The following is a 15655-nucleotide window of genomic DNA, read 5'->3' as shown; positions in this document are numbered from 1 at the left end:
CAGACCCATGCAGAGGGAGAAGCTTCTGTGGACGGCCGCGGCAGCGTCCCCACGCAGCCTGTTCTCGCCGCTTCTCCCCACATGCGCATCTGGGTGGGGATGGGGCGTGCCTCCCCCGGCCGGGCAATCTGATGGTGGGGGTCCCGGCTGACCCTCCTCGGCCCAGTCCCCCATCATCAGCTCCCACGGCCCGCTTGTCTGAAACTTCAGCCTCGCGCCGCTCCCTCCGTCCCAGCTCTTTGCGGAGGATTCCATCCCAGGGGGCCTCCCCCCCCCCTCCCCCCGGGCCTGGCAGGCCTTTCCTGTCGTCCTGCCGCTTTAGGTCTCACAGCGACTGTTGACAAGTTCCTGCTTGGCCTCAATGCCCTACCCTATCCCTCCACGTCTTTATCAGAGGGCCTCACCTCCCAACCCAAGAGGACAGACACAGGTAGGGTATCTGTTTAGCCACCCTTCCTCCCTGCTGGGGCTCAGCTGCCCTCCCCCCTTCACTAAAGGGCTGCCCTGTAGTTGTAGAGGTGTCCTGAGCCCCCGCATCCCCCCACCCCCACCCGGTCTGCCTGCCCTCGGGGACCTCCTTCCTTTCTTCTCTGTGTGCTGGATTCTTCCCCCACATTGCAATACTCTCTATGACCCGGTCCTAGTTCTCCAACAGCCCCCTCTCCCGCAGTGCCCTGCGGGGCCAGCCCCCCTCTCTCCGCTCCTCCGCTGTGGAGCGATCTGCCCTACCTTCAGTGCACAGTCTCACCTTCCGCCCACTCTCACTTGCCCCACAGAAATGCCTTCCCAAGTTCGAAATAACCTCCTTGTTCCTAAATTCAGAAGACACGTTTTAGGGTTTTTTTTTTTTTTTTTTTAAAGAATAGGATCTTTCTACATAATCTTCTTCTGTGGATCACTGCCTCCCTCCTTCCTGAAACTCACTGTCCTTTGGCTTTCAGGAAACCTCTCTTCCCTTTTCAAGCATCTCCTTCTGCCTGTCCCTTCCGGCCCCTTCTCTCCTCATCAGGCATCCTCCTGGGAGCCCTGTCCACTCTGGTGGCTTCCATTACCAACTAAGTGATGGTGATGAGGAGGACGAGGACTCCTGAATCCTATGGTGTCCAGATCTGACCCCTGAGCATTGGGCTCGTCCAACCACCTGGGGTGAGAACCTTCCTTGGGAGTCTTACGGTGTTATAAATAAGCTCATTGTCCTCCCCTTGTCTGCTTCTTCTTGGGGCTTCCTGTCTCCCTGAAAGGGTCACCAGGCACGTGGGAGTCACCTATCCCCCCCATCCCTCATATCCAATCAGCCAGCCAATTAATCGTCGAGGCCCATACCTTCGATCTCCAAGGGGCCTCTGTATTCCTACTGCTGTTATTTTAGCTGTGACAAATTTAGCCTTGTCTCCCTACTGCCAGAATGATCTTACTAAACCTATAGTTTATCAAGTCTCACCCCTTAGTGGCTCAGCACTGTGCTCAGGTCAAAGGTCAGATTCTTCAGCACGTCCTACAAGCCAGACTCCTCAAGATCCCTGAATGGTGTTTCATGTTAGAAGAATTCAGGGACTAGGACAAGAGTTCTCACTGCTGGTCCACTTCTCATGTTTTTAAGATCAAACAGCCCTTCCACAATGGTAGTTCTCAGAACTTTGGTATCTACTTCCTGATTTGGGTCTTGAAACACCTCCGGGAGGTAGGTGTTATTGTTCCCATTTTACAGATGAGAATAATTGAGTCTCACAGAGCCCGAGGTCACAAAATCAAGGCGGGATTTGAACACCAGTCTGCAATTTCCTGTGCTCTTTCCATGCCCCCTGAGCAGGGGGCTTCCAGACACTCAGAGACCGCTCGGACCACGCCTAGATCTCAGAGACCTTCTCACATGGTAAACCTCTTTTCCCGTGTGCTCCCCTATATCTGGGGCCTCAGCCCCCCTCCCGAGCTCTGGGTCAGAGAGAACCCGCTTGCACACCTAGTCTCAGATGGGCTAGGGATGACAGACGGGCGAAGGATCAATAGCCATCTGTCCAGGCTCCACTGACAAGCTAATCTTTCCAGTAAACATTTCATTCGCTTCTCCAGGCTGCTTGCACCTGCTGACAGGAGAGGCGGGCTGGGGGTGGGAGGCTGGGGGTGGGAGGCGGAGGGCCCTCTGCTTTATAATAGGGCAGATGTCAGCAAGGGTCTCCTGGCCCCTGAGATCCAGCTAAGCTCAGCTGGAACACCCATGCCCCACACTGGTGGAATCCAAATTGTCCCCCAGATTTTTGTAAATGCCCAGAGACTCCTGGTCTGTCTCCTGGGGCTTTCGTGACTCGCCATCTGAAAGAGACCTCCTCCACCCTGCGCTGGGATGAGGCTCTTAGGACAATTTCTGTTCGCCCTTCGTCATACTCTCCCTGCTGCTGCCGCTGCGGCTCGTCGCCGCTCCTGGTAACTGTGGCTGTATGAAGGCCATGGTAGCAAGCATCTAGTCCGCTCCTGCTACCTGCAGGCCACCGCGCTGACGTTCATGCCCATTACCGTCGGTAGACCCTGCAACAATCCCACGAGGGAGGTGCTGTTGTCCTTCCCCCTGCCGGGCAGGCAAACAGACCATCTCTGAGAGGTTTCATGGAGAAGTAGCGTCTAGATGCTGGGTTCGTCTGCCTCCAGAGCCCAGGCTCCTACCCCCCCTATGGCTTTGGCTCCCCCACCAGCCTGGGAGCTCTAAGAGGCAGGAACCAGGTCTCACTGCTTCACCACTATGTCCCCAGCACAATGATGTCTTAAAAATAATGCAAAGAGGGGGGTGCCTGGGTGGCTCAGTGGGTTAAGCCTCTGGTCTTCAGCTCAGGTCATGATCTTAGGGGCCTGGGATCGAGCACAGCATCGGGCTCTGCTCAGCTGGGAGTCTGCTTTCCACACCCCCGCCTGCCTCTCTGCCTACTTGTGATCTCTGTCTGTCAAATAAATAAATAAAATATTAAAAAAAATAATGCCAAGGTCTACTGAGTTTGTTAGATTTCATGGCTCCCTAGCCATTGGAGGTAAGAAGCTGGTTTTTATTTGTTTTTCTTTTATTGGGGGGAGTGAGGATTGGTTTTGCCACGCAAATTCCATCTCCTCAACTGCTTTCGGGGAAAACTGCTTCCTTTAAAGGCACTGTGCTTGTTTGGGTGACTTCTCATTTGGCTCACCTGCTCCGTTTCTTCAAACCCAACCATGTCCAGAAAATGACCTTTTGCTAACCAGTAGCCCCTACCTTCCCACTGCTATGAAGAAGGCGCTCCAGTTCTGCATGTAGGGGTATCTCTCGTTTGCAGAGCTCTGTCTGGTGGCTTTCTCTCCACTTCCTCCTATGTTCTTCCTGTTCCTGTTGCCCTTGCAAATAATTTTGGTTCTGGAACTTTAAATGTCTCCAGGTTTAGTACAAATTGTTGCTTTGGGTAGTTTCCAGGAAGAGAAAAGGGAAATATGGCCATGCCCTGAGGTGACTGTATGAGGGTGAGGTGTGAACCCGTCTCCGGGGGAAGGCGGGCTCACTGGTGCCAGATGTGAGTGGTCTTCCCACGGCTGGGACATGACCCAGCTGGGACCGCCAGTGTCCCCACTCTCAAGTCCTCGGTCTCAAATGCTCCATTGCAGGGTCCCCCTTGGCCGTGCTATTGGAAGAAAAAACAGAAAACACCGACAGGCTAAAAGAAACAACTGTAATCACCTACCATGTTACCACCTAGAGGAAACCCTTATCAAGCGTGACACGGTGGCTTCGAGCATTCAGACAGCTTTCTGTACCCATACGTGCACAAAAAGGAGGATCCTATCAGGCATATGATTTTGAAACCAGATGTTCTCATTTAGCAGTAGATGATGCATGTATTTCCATGTGAAGAGATTTATTTCATTTTTAGTGGCTTTCTGGTCTCCTAGTCTATGCACCAAGTGTGATTTATTGAGCAAGTCCCCTATTGATGTGCGCTGCTTTTAATCTTTTAACTTTGTATGCAATGCTACATGGAAAAGCCTTGGCTATATGTTCCTGTGTACCTACCTGCGTTTCTCCCCTAAGGCAGGGTTTCTGAACGGTGACGCTATCGACCTCTCGGACGGTTAATTCATATTGCGGGGGGCCGAGCTGTGCACTGCCGAGTGCTGGCGGCATCCTTGGCCTCAACCCCCTAGATGCCTTCCCCTCACCATATCCTGACAAGCAATATCCACAGACTGCCTCGTGTCCCCTGGGTAACAAAACAGCCCCTGCTTGAGAGCCACTGCCCCCAGGCTAAAGTTGTTAAGCTACCCGCTTATTTTAAGACTTATTATCTGTTGACAAATTGCCTTCTAAAAAGTTGCATCCTTTGTTCTCACCTTTTCGCCCCCCTCACCTTGTGAATATGTACATTAACATCCGAAGCCACTTTATCCATCTCAAAAGAAAAGACAGTCTCCCTGTGTGTAATTTCTTTGCCCCCATGTTTTTATTTCTAGCGTGAGGCTGAGCGTTGGAAAGACCACACCGATGATGTGGTCTGGCTGCTCTGCCCATGGTAAGTGGTCTTTCCTTACCACTGACTGTTTTTTCTTTTGGAGTGCTCATTTTGTCCCTGGTGTCCCATGTCATCTGTTAACAGGTAAATAAAATGTGCATATCCAATCCTAGCTTGCTGCCTGTCTTTACGTGCTGGTATTTTCGGTTATCTTTGCTCTGGACTCCTGATGGATCCTGCAGCAGACTCCGTGGAGAACATTCTGGTGCATTCGCCTCACGGGGGCTCCAACCACGTACATGCCAGTCTGCCCCGGCTTTGGCTGCTAGAGGATCCTCTCTGGGTCTCATGCTCTTTCATGCCAAGATTGACTGAATGCTCCTTTTGTGTGTGAGTGAAAAGATCTTGCTCTGCAACCCGACATGTCCAGAGGCAGCCCTGCTCTGGGAAGACTGACCGGGGGCTTGACCGTAATTAGTTCAGGTTAATTATTGCCAATGTGTAGATGCGCAGCACGGGTTGGGGGGGCCTCTTTTCCTCTAAGCCAGGGCCTCTGGAGGCTTCTTTTATGAGCTTGGAACCCTGAAGGAAGACTTCAAGTAATGAATTTTCCTGTAATCAGATTTGAGGGTTTGTTCCCTGAGCCATCCAGTCAGTTGGAGGATGGAGCCCTGACCGGTTTATTTGGCCAAAGGAGGCTGAAGACGAAGCACAGGGCACCTGACAGACAACCGGGGAGTGGATGGAAAAACATGACATAGGAGATGCCGACCTCTTGAATTTCACAAAGTTTTTATGGGGGGATGGTTTCATTTATAAGGAGAGGCTACGATCTGGGAACTGTGCAGAAAGAATGCGGTCTGCTGTGGTGTCGAGTGTCCGGGATAAGAGTCTGATTATCCTTGAGTAAAACCTTGTGAGATTTGCCTTCAAGTGCTTCCCAATGTCAGAGCCACAGTAGGTACAGGTGTCTACGGATCTGATGTGTTCAGTGTTTCTTCAGCCCCAATCCATGGGTCCCTGCATCTCCTCAGTCACCGGGAGGCACTGGGAATATGGAACGCGAGATACCAGGCTCCTGCCTGTCTTCAGGGGTAAGAAGGTGGCCTGTATTATTAGAAGAAAATAGACTTTCTGTGAGGTTTGGAATGTACACCGGAGTCACAATGGGAACGGTGAAGAGGAGGCCCTATGGCAAAGTTAGTGAGGCCGGTCCAGGAGATCAGGAAGAGGAGAAGAGAACAAGCCAGGAGTGCAGCGACCGGTGATGGGAGCACCTGCCGATCGCCAGGCATTCACCGGACACAAGTCCCTTCTTGCAGGAGTCTCCCATGTGAGTCTCTGGGAAAGTGTGACAGCCTCACTAGGACAGAAAGGTTTTGATGGTTCTGCTCTCTGTGAATTCAAAATTGCATTTAACTGCTAGTAAATAAGAGACCTGAAAAACAATGGCTTAAACCAAAGTGGGGAGCATCTTTTTCTCCTAGGCAGCACAGGGTTGCCCGGGTCACCTCAAAATACCATCAAAATCTGCTTTCTGCAATACCATCCTTACTTAGTGAGTGGCTTCCGACTGTGAGTTCACCGCATGTCCCAAGATGGCTGCCAGTGCTCCTACTATATCTGTATTCCAGGCAGGAAGAAGAAGGAAGTGAGGAAGAGCAAAAAGGGTGCCTTCCAAATGCGTGAGTCCCTTATAAAGGAATTCCCCAGAAATCTCCCCAGTGACTTCTGCCTGCATCTGCTTGACCACCTCATTTGCAAAGGAGGCTGAAAAGTGTGGTTTTATAGTGAGACACAGGCCTTCTTTCAACACTATGGGGATTCTGTTACTGAGCCCACAAAGAGAATAGGCTACGGGGAGGCAACTAGCAGTTTTTGACACAAGCTCAAGGAAGACAATGAACAAAGAAGGAAAAGCTCCCTCCCTCTCTTCCTTCATCTGGGATACATGGTGCACTGTTAGCAGGCAACAGAAGCCTCTGGCAAGTTTTCTTTGCCCTCTCCTTAAATGGTAGAGGACCCAGGGAAGTCTGAGAGAGCAGCATTCAAACCGATTTCAATTTCCAGCCCCCTGGACACGTTTCAGCACAAGACAGTGCAAGGACTGAGACATCCCAGAGAATTTGACGTGGGAGGGTCTTGAATGGGAATCCCATTTTCTGAAGTGTGCTCCACATCTGTTCCTCCATGGAACGTGAAGAAATCAATGGCTCTCTGGTCACACACCTGGGAGACTCTGGATGAAACCAAGTCAAGCTGTTTAGTTAATTGCAGAGAAATCTGGAGTCATAAACACGCTCACTTACTTTGTGATCTTTTTGGTTTTTCTTTCTAAAAGCATTTCCAAGCTGATTCGATCACGGAAGTCACTTCTTGCAGAGCTCCCACAGGACGAGTGTTCTAGAGCAAACATTTGAGAACCAGTGGTGGAGTCAGAGGCTGCCTGCTCCCCTGCCAGGCTCTGGCTACCCGGGGACAGGACGTACAGCAACCAGAATCATCTCCGCCCCCTCCAGCTTACTGAGCCATAATCTCGGGGGGAGGGGGGAGCTCAAGGCCTGGCCGTCTGCATTTTTCCAAGCTCTCCTGGTAATTCTTAAAACTCACTGATGTCTGAGGTCCCCTGGATGACAGAGCTGAGCCTCCACTTTACGAATACTCTGACTTGATGAATTTACCTCCAAGTGGCTCCTCCCGGCCCCCTCAAAACTCATTTCTTTCCTCGCCCTTTGGTACCCGCGTAATGTCCTCAGCTCTGTGAACGGCAGCTGGTGTTTGTCTTTATTGCCGTTCTCTTATTGATTTAGGCCCCTCTCTGCCATTCATCAAGCTTGGATCGTATTTTAATCTTGTCCTCCAAAGTAGCTAAGATCCCTTCCAGCTTTGTATCGTGCGGACATCTGATTAGCTGGGTCTTGGTTCCATCCTTCAAGTCATTAATGAAAATATTAAATGGTCCTGGGTTAACACGACGGTCTTCAGGGTTCTCGAGAGATAGATGGCTCCTCTCTCTGCCGCTGGTCTCTGCTCCGCACCGGCAGACCTTGGCCATCACGGCCAGCGTCTCGGTAGGAAGTTATTGCCTTCACAGATCCAGGCAGGCGGTGTGGGTCTATGTAGAGGAAAACAGAACCTCTTCATTCATTCATTAATTCAATACACGTCGCGCCACAAATGTCTTTAAGGCATATAATGTTTTTTCCCTCCCATCAACGGCATGCTGGCCACAGGGTGAAGAAGCTTATCCCAAGTGCAGGCGTTAGGAAGATCCATGTTTATGGATAAGGCAGCTTACTTAGCTCCATCTTGGAGATACACCATTCCCCGCCGGGGCCAGGCTCCCTGCAAGTACTTGTCCATAGCGATGCGGGAAGAGCTCGCTTTTCTGAACCATTCCTAAGTGCCAGCCACGGCTCTCGCCCCTTTATAGGTCCACTCATTGGATGCTCCAAAGAGCCCGGAGGAGGGGAGGCTGACATCACCCCCCTTTTCTGGATGGACCGTCGGAGTCGCATGAAGTTGGATAACCCACGTAAGGTGCCAGAGCTGGCGAGCGTCAGAGTGAGAACTCAGACTCCGGGCAGCCTGGTTCCTGTGCCCAGACTCGGGCCCACCCTCCTGCACAGCTGCCGGGACCGAGTGAGCAAGCAGGTGGGAAAGGCCTAGACACGCCCGGCAGGTGGCTTGTTCAGTCCTCCCTCCTCCCCACCCCAGAAATTCTTTCTGTGGCCTCAGCCTCAAACTCATAGCCAGGCGGGGCTGGGCTGAGATTTTTCTCTCAAACATGCTCACTCACCCCAGGCCGGGCCTGGCCTCATTGTGGGAGCCGAACAAGACCAGCCCCTGCTTTCACAAAATTTCACCAGCCACAGTCCCCACTCACCCTGACCTGTGACAGACGTGGAAGCGAAGGTGTCACCAGCTGTCCCCTGCTCTGGGAGAGTCGGGGTGTGGGGGTCGCAGGGGGACATGAGTTGGGGGGCTGTGAAAAGCCAGTCTTCCTGCAGGGGGCGAGAGCTGGGCCTCGACAGCGGGTTTCAGTGGCAGCTGAGGGGCAGGTGGGGTGGATTTTGAGGGGGGAACCAACACCTGGCGAGCCCTGGAGCACTCTCCGACAGCGCCCTGCAAAGCAACAGGCAAGTCATGTCTTCACCTCAGTCCTCAGACTCAGCCCCTCAGCCAGGTCTCGGCCGCTCTCTCCTGAGCTGATGTCCATCCTCTCTGTCAGTGGTGCCATGGCAGCAAAGGCTGGGACCCCAGGGTAAAAACCTGTCTCCTCTCCAATTCTCCCGAGGACGGTGGAGGAGACCTGGAGAGCGTCTTTGTTCTCCCAGTGGGCAATGAAGCACTTTGTCCTTTGGCCACCAGAGGGCGACAGTGACTCACACATTGGATTTTCCTGCAGGGACACTGGGCCTCCACCTGGTCCCTGAGGCCTTGGAAGATGACTGCTAAGGAAAGTTGGTGGGGATGCCCCCACCCTGCCCAACTCCCTGAGCTTTTAAATGCCTTCAAAGCGGCTACTCCAATCCCAGGGAGCAACCTAGTTTAGGGACAGCACCTTAGGAAGCCGGGCCCTTGATCTAGGGAGTCCAGAGGACTGGTTCACAGGGGGCTCTGACACTCTCCAGCCTCAGTGGTCTGGTCTGTAAAATGGGATGGCTTACATGACAGGAGGGAAGGGAAGGGGCTCTAAAGGACAGGATGCGTGAGGACAAGAGGTTTTAATCACAGCTGCTCCTGCTGGTGTCTGTGCCAGGATCCTGCCTATGGTGAAGAAGGAGGGGGAGACCGAGGAGACCGCTGCATGTTTGGGCTGTCCCAGCAGGTGGTTGCTTCGTGGTCAAGGTACAGAGCCATGTCCCTACATCTGAGAGCTCAAGGCCAGGAGGGAGGCGAGGGCAGGTGGTAGATCGCAGGGCGAGAACTCTGGCCCCGGTTTTGACACAGCCTCACAGTGTGACCTCAGGTGCGCCTCACCTGTCCAGTGGTCAGGAGATGGGATCTCTTGGGGCATCTCTCAGCCTTTGGCCCTCGGAGCAGTTCTGAGAAGGAAAGATCACAGCTGTGGAAGTCGGAGGGAGGGGGTGAAGAAGAGCTTCTGATGCACCTGGAACCTGGGGACACTCCCACTCCTCTCTTTCTTCAGGCCTTGATTTTCTCATCTGTGGAATGGGCGGGTTGGACTAGGTGATCTCTAACCATTGTCTCTTCCTCCTCACCCTGTCTCAGTAAATACACACAGAGTCCATACTGTGTTAAAATTTCCTGATTCTGATTCCATTAAACAAACACACATGTACCTCTGCCCAACCTGGCCAAGAGTCTAGGGAAAGATGTCCTGTGGCCCCAGAGAGTGTCAGTCCTGGACCCTGATGTTCCCCCCACCCCAGCCCCTTCTCCTTGCCAAAGCTCTCTCCCGTCTTGGTCTCCAGCACACTGTTCACAACGGGTCGTTGTGTCTCTGGCAGCTTCTTCCCTTCTATGTCCATCCCCGACCCTCCGACCCTCCTTTCCCAGGTCAGGAAACAGACCACAGCTTTGTCCTCACTCGTCCCCATCCCCGGTGCCTGACTCACCCACAGCCCACACGGGGGGCATAGGAACTAGTCCATAAACAGGAGCTGGATGAATATTTAAAGGGAAGTAGTAAGTAGTATATTAACAACTTACATGGATGTTGTAATGATCTGCAGTGAAATATTCCCTCACCTCTTTGCGAAATTATCATTCCGAACCACGGAATACATTAGGTTTTATGATCTACTCGCTTCTTTGGGGAAATATAAATCTTGAAACATCATCTTCATATGACAGGGCAAAGAGTCCCCTGGGACACAAGATGTTTAAGAATGTTAACCGAGAATCAGAAATAGTTGACGATTAATATCGGGGTTTTGTTTATGGGCACAAATAAATCCCTGGTGTAGGGCTGACCTGTAAAAATCTGTCCAAGATGAAAACTCCGATCGCAAATGATGGAATGGGAAAACAATCTGAATTTAAAGAGGTGATTTGGGGTGCAGGGTTTCAGTGTTTAGGAGCTAATATTTTCTGACCGTAAATTTGTATGCTGTTCAAACATTCTAGTCACCAAGTAAAATAGATGTTGTAGAGATGAGGGATTTATATCAGTGGTCTGCAGTCGTCCAAGTTTTGTAAGTAGGTCATGTGAAACAGGACAGCTCCTGTTCATAGGATCGTCAAAAGATCCTCCTCAGCCCTCTTTCACCATGAGGATGAGACCCTGGTGGTGCTGCTTAATGCTGGGGCGGGGTGGGGGGTGGTGGGGGTGGGGCAGAAAGTCCCTCCTGGGAAGAGTGTTGCTTTGGAAGTGAGAAGACCCACATGGAGCTCCCTTCCTCGTCTGCCCTTGTGCAAGGTTGGTCAGACCTCTTCTTTGCTTAAAACCCATCACAGACTCCTCATGGCTTCTAGAACAAAGTCCAACCCTCAGAATCCCTAGCCTGGCTCATAAAATCCTCTGTGATTGGACTCTGCCCCTCTCTCCAGGCTCCCTGACCATCACACCACGCTTTCGGGACTCAGTGCGTGCTTTCCATGTCTCGGTCCCTTAACCTGTGACTTCTACCAGAATATCCCTCCTCTGTGAGGCATTTGGTTAAAAAATGGCTACTTTTTAAAAAACAGCATGAAGGTCATCTTGTCTCTGAAGTCTTCATAAAGGCTCCTGGGAAGAGATGGTTTCTCCCCCCCTTCCTGTTTCTCCTAAACCCTGAACATCGCTCTCTCTGTCTTGTGACCTTGCCATACACAGAACGGCAGAACGGATTTCCCTGCCTCGCTAGTGTCGGAGTTGGCCAAGGGGCTTGATTAAACCAGTGGATTGTGAACGGCAGAGCCAAGGCCTTAAAAGGTGATGTGTTTTCATGTTCTCTAGTGCTTCTTTGATTTTCCACGGGAAGAACGTGTCTCTGACAGCTGCTGTTCCAAGGAGAATAGGGAATCCTGTGGAGCAAATGTGAGTTCAGCTTGAACCTGGAGCCAGTCCCAGCCGCCCTCAGCCGGGAGCAGAGCTGTCCCAGCCAAAGCACAGACAGGTGAGTGAAAAAAATCGATGCTTATGGTGGATGCCACTGAGTTTTCACGTGGTTGGTTACACAGCACGAGGGTGGCAACAGCTGACTAATACACTGTTCACCGTGGGGCTGAGCCTCAGAGAGGCCGTACATGTGGAGGAAACCACCCGCTAAGTTTGGGGGAATTAGGATGTATGCGGGCTGGTGCTCTAAGCTTCTCAGAGCCAGCCGGTCCCTGTGGTGCCATGTCCGATGGGGCACAGGGAGGGTAGAAACAGCGCCGCCCAGGGGCGGGCAGGGGTAGTGCGCCTGGCTTCATATCCATCTTGGCTAGAGATCCAGGAATTCCCAGACATCTGGAGGGGGGTGAGGAATGTCTGGGAGAGCTACTTGGTTTGTTTGGATTAGAGATTAGCACAGAGATGCTCACATCAAGGGCAGGCCCTTGGGATCTCCGGCTCCAGAAGGTCTTCAGATTTCCTCCTGTCATGACCAGATCAGATGGGACCAGCCATCCCAGGGGAAGACCCCAGTGCAGACTGCCCTATGGTATAAGGACATAACAGTGCAGAATAAATTTATGTTGTTTTAAGCCACTACATGTGGAATAATTGGTTGCAGCAGCAAGAGGAAATGAACACAAAGGGTGCCTGGGTTCTCAGTTGGTTGAGCAGGTGGCTCTTGATTTTAGCTCAGGTCACAATCTCAGGGGCCTGAGATTAAGTCCCGCATCTCCACACTCAGTGAGGAGTCTGCTTGTCCCTCTCCCTCTGCTCCTCCCCTCGCTCTTGCTCTATCTCTAAAGTAAGAAAGTCAATAAAATCTTTACTAAAAAATAAAAAAAGAAGGAAAATGAAAGGAGAAAAAAACATGTAATGATCCAGATCCAGAAGATTTCTGGCAGAATCTTGTTTTTGTAAAAAAAAAAAAAAAAAAAAAAAAAAAAAAAAACTACAGATATTTATGGTCATGAATTTGGCCTCTGGAAGTGAACAGATCTGTAGGTCCAGCCCTGGTCCTATGCTCCCCAGCTGTGTGATTCTGAGCAAGGGATTTACCGTCTCTCAGCCTCAATTTCTTCATCTGTAAATCTCATATTCTTGTTGTGCAGACTGAAATGTGCCCACTATGTATTAAGCATCCACTAGAACGGTAATATCTATTATTATTGTTATTATTTTTACACAAAAGGACCTACAGCAATGTGATGGTCATCTCAGGGTAAGGATGACTTTATTTTTCTTGCCCTTGATTTCTGATTTTTCTATCATAGACTAAATTTCCTTTGGAATAAGAAAAAAAGTAAATAGAAGGTGAATTGAAACAATGAAGAATCTGAAAATGTTTATAGGGTATTTTAAATGTCTGATTCATTCTCAAACAAGAAACTAGATAGAGTTCATTGCCTCTTGGGTAATGTTTCAATTACTTTAGTTATTTTTTAAGATTTCATTTATTTATTAATTGTCAGAGAGAGAGAGCGAGAGAGCACAAGCAGAGGGAGTGGCAGGCAGAGGGAGAAGCAGGCTCCCTGCTGAGCAAGGAGCCCTATGCGGGACTCGATCCTAGGACCCTGGGGTCACAACCTGAGCCGAAGGCAGATGCTTAACTGATTGAACCACCCAGGCATCCCTCCATTATTTTAATTTTCACCAGCTGGTTTCAAATAAATGTTTTCCAAATGTACCACACATGCACTATTTTCCACGGAACTGCTTTTGCCCACATGGTTTGCTCCCAAGACCTTGTGGGGGAGGGACCTTAGTGGGGGCATGCAGCACTGGGGGGAGTGCGTGGGGTGCTGTGAGTCAGGTGTCCTGAGAATGTGGGGTCCAGCGGGCGCATCTGGGAACAGAGGACAAGTGGGCTCTTGCTTGACACTATAGTCTGGGAGGAAAAATCAATGTTCGACTGTGATTTTAAGGAGATTATGTTTACTTATGGAAGTCATTAGATGTGGGTATTTCTCTGCAAATGGCTTCAAACCGCGTCTTTGCTTAGCTATGCAAATGTTAACAGGTAAAGAGAATTTTATTTTTAATATGAATTCACCAAACAAATCGAGTGCCCACCATGTGCCGGGGAGACTGGAGGACAGATTTGGGCAGGGAGTGGTGAGTGGATGGTGAGTGGATGAAGAAAAATGGATCAATCCAAGTCACCGGTTTCTATGAGCTCATTATCTCCTGTAACATTTCCCCATATTTGCTCTATCTTGCTTTCTACGTCTTTTAAAATTGTTTTGCAGGGTGTGTGGGTGGATAGTTGTTAGGTGTCTGCCTTCGGCTCAGGTCATGTTCCCAGGGTCCTGGGATGGAACCCCACCCACATCAGGCTTCCTGCTCGGCAGGAAGCCTGCTTCTCCCTCTCCCACTCCCCTGCTTGTGTTCCTTCTCTGTCTCTCTCTGTCAAATAAATAAATAAAATCTTTTAAAAAATCATAAAATTGTTTCACAAAACCATTTGAAAGTAATTTGCAGACATCGTGACTCCTTATCCCTATATCCTTCAGCATAAATGTTGTAAGGATAGTAACATAGTCCTAGATCACCATATACTTCTATTACTATTACTATTACCAAGAAAATCAATAAAAATTTTTATAATTTCTAATATTCAGTCTATATTCAAATGTCTCTCTCTTTTTAAGCTGTTTTGATGTAATCTGCACTGATGCTGTGTTTTTCATTGTTTTTTAATTTAAGTGAGAAGGACCTTTGCTCAGTGTAGCCAGTGGAACTGTGTTCTTCCCACAGCATTTGCTGTCCTTGCAGGGTCCTGTGTGAAAGGAAGTCACGCGTTCCGCAGGGCTTGCCTTTATGTGACAACCAATACCAGGTCTTGGGAGAAAAGTGGCCCCTTCAGACCCTTTTCCAACAGCACCAGGAAGAGCTTAGGCTGTTGTCCTAGAGCGAAGACTCAGACCTACTTTGCCCAGAGTCACTACCTGGAAACTCTGGATCGGGGTTTTCTGAGCACAAAGCTAGAGCTCTGACCCCCAGCCCCTGCCACTTCTGCTCTGCGCAGGGACCTCTGGAGGGACCACCTCTGACGTCTGAGCAGGAAGTGGACCCTGCTCTGTGGAGACCATTTCTGTCCGATGGGGATTCTCCTCACAGTCCCCCACAGAAACCATACAAGAGCTTCAAGAAAACAAAGAAAATAACCCCCTGAACACCCACTGCCGTAGCTCAGGCTGCCATAACAAAATACCAGTACCATCTACTCCCTCAAAGCTCTGGTGGCTGGAAGCCCATGGTCAAGGTGCCATCAGGGTTGGTTTCTGGTGAGAGAGTGTGGTTGTGTCTCTTCCTCTTCTGATTACGACCTAGCCCTTGTTGGATTAGGGCCTGACTGTTACACTCTCAGTTAACCTCAGTTACCTCCTTAAAGGCCCTGTCTCCAAATAGACTTATAGCTTAGGGCTTCAACATGTGGATTTGGTGGGAATACAATGCAGTCCATGACACCCGTTCAGTGGTTTGACTAAAAGCAAATATTTCGCTCCCATCTAAGTCACTGTTAGCACAGTGTAGTTGGCCGTCTGGGTCACCCAGAACCTAGATACTTACTTCTCTTCATTAATGACCATTTCCCATCTCAGCTGGGTTCCCTTGGCTTTGCCCACAAACCCAGTGACAGGAAATGCCAATTAATCACACCTTGGAGGAAAACCCAGCCCAGCCCTCAGTTTCCTCCTCCGGTCTTCTCATAGCCTCCCACTGTAGGGACTGAGGACGCCAAATGGTCACTGTCGCATCTTCTTTGCACCAAGCAGGACTGTGATCGTGCCTTGGCCAAATCGGATTCGTGCCCCTGATTTGACTCTCGAACTATTGAAGCAGAGGAGAGGGTCCTGCAGAAGTCCTTCTGGCAAGGTACTAACAGCAAGAGCAGCTACATGGTTTCTCTGAGGAGGTAGATCTGGGGGCTACGTCTGAATGTCCTAGCATCAGTGGACCGACAGTGTAAACTGTGCAGCATAAACTCCCGGGGTGGGGGTGAGGGGGCCCATGGCAGCAGCGGTGGTGTCTCCCCTGGACCAGTTCTGAACATGGTTTCCAACCCTGCCCCAGCTGCATGGCCTCAGAGGCCCTTTTGTAGTGTCTGTGTGCTACTCGGTGTCCTACAGCGAAGTCCTTGCCTGCGTCAATT

The sequence above is a fragment of the Mustela lutreola genome, chromosome 12 (assembly GCF_030435805.1).
Source record: "Mustela lutreola isolate mMusLut2 chromosome 12, mMusLut2.pri, whole genome shotgun sequence".
Lineage (NCBI taxonomy): Eukaryota > Metazoa > Chordata > Mammalia > Carnivora > Mustelidae > Mustela > Mustela lutreola.
Note: the sequence above shows the minus strand (reverse complement) of the source record.